The sequence below is a fragment of the Medicago truncatula genome, chromosome 3 (genome assembly GCF_003473485.1).
Source record: "Medicago truncatula cultivar Jemalong A17 chromosome 3, MtrunA17r5.0-ANR, whole genome shotgun sequence".
In the NCBI taxonomy this organism is placed as follows: Eukaryota; Viridiplantae; Streptophyta; class Magnoliopsida; order Fabales; family Fabaceae; genus Medicago; species Medicago truncatula.
The window spans coordinates 16,796,382-16,802,917 of record NC_053044.1 but is presented as its reverse complement, the minus strand read 5'-3'; the positions used below and the strand labels follow the sequence as shown (position 1 = coordinate 16,802,917).

Below are 6,536 nucleotides of genomic sequence, written 5' to 3'. Positions count from 1 at the left end.
TTATACTATTTTTACTTTGAGAATTTTTGAAGGTTAACGTACCACTAAAATTAGAACGCATTTCCTTAAAATACCTATTCATACATTTACTCAAGGGAAGCAACTTGTGAATTTTTTTATTCACTTTAAAACAAGAAGTGGGTATATCAGGAGAACTTAAAACACAAGAGTTTACTTTCATGTACAAGAAACGACCAATAAGAGGAGACAATAAAAAATTTATGTCATGATTTTTCAATAAAAACAAGCTACTTAGTCATGCCTTTCACAATAAAACAAAACAAAAAGAATAAAGTTCAAGGAAGTTTGGAAACACTACGACTAAAGACCCTTTATTAGGCTCCCCCCACATTGAGGTCCATAGGGAGGACCTTGGAGGTGAAAGTGGTGCATCATGTTCCGAAGCATTTGGTTATTTTCTTCGGATATGCGGTTGCCACTTAGGACATCATTCCTTAGTCCCGTCAATTCAACACCTTGAATTTGTTGCTCGGTGTTTATCCTCTCGACCTCGGTATGCATCCATGCCCATCTTGCATTTTCATTTGTTTCTCCGTCATCATTGTCATGGTGCTCCTCATCATGATGCAATTGTGCACCTTCCTCTTCTTGGTGCAAGTGTGCACCTTCCTCGTCTTCATTATTATGTTCTACATGCATCTGTGGGTCATCATTAACATACAACAAATTTTTTTCCACCTCGGTGTTAGTCCGAGATGGGTAAGGCAGTAAGATCAAAATGGGCACGTTGAGTTTGAGTGTATAAACAAAGGGGAGTCGAGGTTTTATGAAATTCATAGAGATAAGGGTCTCTATGTTTAACCTATTGTTTCCCTCAATCTTGTTTATCCCTTGGTCCTCACTCACTCCTAGTAGCCCAGCTATGTATGTGATGATACCACCAACTACTATTTCTCCCTTACCATCGGACCTATTTCCTATATGGGAAAGGTAGTCAAGCAAGTAAAAGCAAGTGTTAACGGGGTGGTTGTGCAGCATAGCCCATAACATGAAGAGTTCATCGCTCCTAGTGTTCCCTAATTCACTCCTTCCCTAAATAGTGCAAGCCATAACCCTTTGAAGGTACCTAATTACAGGATTGTGAATGTTGCTAGCTTTGTTGGCACGTGTGTTAAACTGGGCAAGACCGATAATTCGTTCCCAAAAGGCGGCGGGTTGATAGTCAACCGGCTTTAGATTTTGATTCCAAGAGTCGTGGATGAACCCCGCATTTGCGAAGCCCATTTCATCACATAAGTGTTGAAGAGACATCTCATAATCAATATTCATAAGACGGAAAGAAACTCTATGGTTAGGGTTATCAAAATTCAACTTATCTTTCGTAAAAACAATAGAACTTAAAAATTCATAGGTGAAATTCTCATACCCTCTCATAGGTCTCAACATATCAACTCATCCTAACCTTCCTAGCAGATTAAACACATTGTCTTTAAGGCCTAGCTTATTCAAGTCATAATTATCAGGGTACCTGCAAGGAGGTAAAGGTTTAGATATTAGAATTTTGTACCTATCTCTTTGCTTATTGTCCCTGAAGATTATGCCATGATTCTTGACTTGTGTTTTCTTCTTTGGAGCAGGGCCCCCTGATGAGCTTGCAACTTCTTTTCCACTTCTCTTTGAAGCCATTGCCTTGACCTTGCTTTTGATTTGGTGTGGTGATGGTTTGGTTTTGGGGTTGTTTTGGTGGAAAAAGTTGGTTTAGTCATGTGGTGAAGGTTGAAGTGAGTTTTAGGAGTTGGGTTGTGGAGGTTGGTGAAGAATTTCTGGTTTTTGGGTTAGGTTAATGGGGGTTATGAATTTGGGTGATGTTGGTTTGGATGGATGAAAGTTGTTTCTAAATGGGGGGTTATGAATGGAATGGTGTTTGTGATTGATTGGGTGGAGAAATTGTGTGAATTGGTGAGGTTTTGAGGTAGATATGGAGGTATGAGGGTTTGTGGTTATGGAGGTTTTAGAGAGAAGTTTGAAGGTGGAGAGATGTTTGTGGTTGAGAGTGAAGGAAGAAGAAGGCCAAAAGATGTGGTTACTCTTACCTGATGGTCGGGCACGGCCGTGCCAACCTTAGCACGGGTCATGCCAACTTCCTGGAATGCGGCATGGTTTTGACTTGGCAAGATCTGGCACGGCCGTGCCAAGGTTCTGGATGACGGGGCTTTAAAATTTTTCGTTTTCTTGAATCATACTCGGACAATTACCTACAAAACAACTTAAAATAACAAAAAAGAAACAAATAAAAGTGGTTAAATGCGTGGGTTGCCTCCCACGAAGCACTTCTTTATAGTCATTAGCTTGACGTTAGAAAGTGTCCATTAGAAAGGATCAAAGAGATCGTATTGTGTAGATGACGCTAAAAAGCGTTCTTTCACATCATGTTCTTTAATCATATTGCAATAATAAAGGGCGGGACCTTTCATAACATTCTCGAACTCAAATCCTACCATATCATCACTCACTTGAAAAACTATCCTACCATTCTGTACATCAACTATAGCACCCGCAGTGGCGAGGAAGTGTCTTCCTAGAATCATAGGGCAATCATGGTCTTCCTCGATGTCAACAACCACAAAGTCAGTCGGGATGTATATCCCTTCTATCTTAACGGGGATGTCCTCAACATATCCAACTATGGGGATAACGGAACGATCGGCTAACTTCAATGTCATCTCGGTAGGTTTCAACTCTCCTATTCCCATATTTTTAAAGAAGGATAGTGTAACACCCTAAATCCGACGTTGTTTTTATTTAATAATAAGTATACAATAAGATAAAAAGGATGTTACATTTCTTCATTATTCTGTCATACAATAAATAAATAAATGGTGCATCGTACTTAACAATAGAAAATGCTTTAAATAAAACTTCATAATTCAAAGACATCAAATTGTTCATCAACATATGTTGATAAATAACATAAAAAGTCATGGTTCTTTAACGTCATAAAGTAAAGACATTCAACGTTTAACCCCAACCCAAGTGTTACAGATCAGAGCATGCATATATTCGACTACTCAATGATAAAGATAAATAGATACGGAGGTATATTTCCGTTGCCACCTTCTAAGCGTCCCACAAGCCTAAATCTCCTCTTCCTGTGTATTTGTACCCCAGGAGTACAGACACCAAACACACAAACAACACCAAGGGGTGAGAATTCACATCATAACAAATATTGGGATACATGAATAATAAAGTAGATAATCATATCTTCATCGGTCCTTCATCTCATCATCATCAATCATTCATCATTCCATCCTCAATCATTCATCATAATATTCACACAATTCATTTCATAAACATAATTAACACATACATCTTATGCACACCTTTAACACATATATCATATTCACATTATTAGCACATTTCACAGTTCACCTAACATGACCTATATGCGACATACTTCATCCCTAGACCTACATGCATGCCGGTACCGGATCCTATCGTTATAATAATGTAAGTGAGAGGTGTGTTACTGAACTTACATCCGTCATTCGTCATTCGTCACTATGCAGTATGATATGATGCATGTGGACCCACCAAAACATCATTTAGAAGACACATAAACAACACATTATCTTTACGTCATAGTTACTCGTCATATTGCTTGTTATTAGAAAACAAGTACGCCATTCGTCATACATCATTTTACATCATTCGTCTTTAATAATCATAACATCATTTTACATCATCATCTTACGTCATTAGCAACTCATCATTATTTTTACACCATATATTTGTCCACTTATGTCTAACTCATAATTTTGTCATATTCAGGTCATATCTAAATCTTACACCCACCATTAGTTTAATTTTCATTCTTTGCATATTTTACTCCTAGTGACATACTTCATCCTTCATCTTATCCGTCCATTTAACCCACCTATCCTTCTCCTCGTTTATATGCACCTCATCAACTCTTTAACATTACCGCTTATATTAACTCTTATTCCCTACAACCTAACAACCTTCCTAAGCTCATTACTATTTAAGGATATTATGTTTAACCTCATCAATTACCCATAACCATCTACTCTATTATTCCCTCTTATCATCGTATTTTCATTTCATTAACTCATTCATATCTTGTACCTTACTTCATACTTTGCCACGTCATTAACGTCATTTATTACCTTATTCATTTAACATTGTGTCTCTTTAATTTACCCTAGTTCTTGCTCTTCATGTAGTCTCATCGTTGCATCTATCATTTACTCTAATTTACTACTATTTTGATCCTCATTAGTTCTTGAATTACCCTCTCACAACTCTCTCTACTTCGCTTCTAAGTCTTTCATCGTTTCACTACCTAATCTCTTTTGATTTTTGAGATAATCAAATCCTAATGACACTTAAGCATACTCTCTCAACCTCATTATAATCATTAACAACTTCCATTCCTACCCCAAGGACCAACTCATGAACTCATTAGACCATTTATACAAGCTTATTTCCTTCCTAAAAACATCTCTAGATGGTTAGAATAAAGTCCCTACACTTAGGAAGAAGTTTGGAAGCATTTGGAGTGAAGAAAATTGCATTTTTAAGGTTTCTGGTATGACATCATCATGGCACGCTGATCTCCCATCGTGGCACGATTTTTCCAGATTTGACAGACGACTTCTGATTTTCAACCTTCACGTTTTCGCGCATAAAAATCAAACCGTTAACCCGTTTTCGATGCCATTTTCGCCTACACGCTCTGACACTTAACTCTATCATAATTTACAGAAAAATTCAAGTTTCAACCACCCAAAAAAAAAATCGATTTCCCAAACCTCAGATAATCTCTTATTTGCAAAACGTTTAGACACCGACTTTTCAAACGAAAATCCCAATTTCCATCGGCTCAAACCCCAATACTGATTGGAAACCTAGTCTGTGATTATTCTACAATCTAAATATCCTTTATCACCCTAATCCATCAGATAATCTACTTCTTTCCACAATTTAATTCTACATTCTAACCCTAACTTAATCTCATAAATCTCATTCGTTCAACAACATCATTGCCTTTATTCATCACCAATAATTCCATCATAAATCATATCAAAAGAAACACATCATACTAAATAAAGTTACCCCATCATAGATTAAACACCCTAAAGTGGTAGGAATCTCCCCCTTACCTCGAATTTTCGAAGTCACAGCTAAGCCTCCGTATAGTTCTTGTTCATTAGTGCTCCACCTGCAGCTGCATCAACAGACATCTTAGTGGTATATGTTAGCCCATTATAAAAAGTGTGGACTATGAGCCACTTTTCTAAACCATGGTGGGGAGAAAGTCTAAGCATTTCCTTGAAACGCTCCCACGCATCATAGAGAGACTCCTCATCTTTTTGGTTAAATCGTGTGATTTGGTCTCTTAGTTTGGCGGTTTTAGAGGGGGGAAAGAATCGGGAAAGGAACGCTCGCCTCATTTGATCCCATGAAGTGATGGAACCGACTTCTAGGGAATGGAACCAAGCGCTAGCTCTATCCCTTAAGGAAAAGGGAAAGAGATGAAGTCTTACGGCTTCTTGGTTCTCTTTTATAGTGCCACTGAGTCTAAGGAAGGAAGAAATATGGAGATTTGGATCCTCAGTGGGTGATCCAGAAAACTGATTTTGCTGCACCGAATTTGAGTAGTGCAGGCTTGATCTCGAAATTGTTACCCTCAACCCTCAGGTACACGATAATAGCTTGTGGCTCTTCCGTTGAAGGAGTAGCATACTCTTTGAGAGTGCGTTTAGCCATAGCAATATTATTTTGTGCCTCTCTCTTTTTCTTATGCAAATATCTTTCAATCTCAGGAATAAATTCTCCGAGACTTTTACTTCTTCGCATAAGAAATCGAGAACCCAAGAAGTTAATGGTAACACAAAGAAAGAAAGAAGTAGAAGAAAAGAGGGAGAAGAAGGAGTTCTAATCACAAAGAAAGAGTTAATTAAATTAGTTTACTCCTCGGCAGCGGCGCCAAAAACTTGATGAGATAAAACCGCAAGTGTACGGTCTTACAAAACTAGTATGAAAAGAGTATCGTTCCGACAGGGAGTAGTTTAATTCAATTAACCTTTGATAATGATTAGAGGAGAAAAGAGTTGTAAGTTAGGGTTTTCAAACGATTGAAAGATAATAATAATAAAAAGAGCCTTGGGATCATTGGTTCATCTAAATAACAAGTCCTTCACAAACCAAACTATAAGCTTATAAATTTATGATAGACCTAATTTCTCAAGATAGTTTCTCTTATGTTCCTCTAGCAACCAAACCTATTTCGCTGACTTGATTACTATTAGATTTTGGTTCCTCTAACAACTAAGCCTATTTCGCTGACTTAACATTATTAGTTCCCTTGAAGATCGAAACTATATGTCTCAAAGATTGCAAAGACTATTTTGCTGCCTTTGCAATCCTTGTCTAAATTCACTTGTTCGAATATCAAAGCTCCACTTTGGTTTTATGAATTGATATTTGAGATAATGGATAAACAATTATCAAACCCTCCACTTTCGTTTCCACAGTTTGATAATGGTTGATCC

The 6,536-nt window shown here is 37.5% G+C and overlaps 1 non-coding gene across 1 annotated transcript; it reads left to right on the top strand.

The window, feature by feature from the left end:
* Positions 1-5,280: 5,280 nt before the first annotated feature.
* On the top strand, positions 5,281-5,387 carry LOC112420622 (small nucleolar RNA R71). The gene has a single exon (XR_003010795.1). It is a non-coding gene; the product is annotated as a small nucleolar RNA R71 (small nucleolar RNA).
* Positions 5,388-6,536: the final 1,149 nt, after the last annotated feature.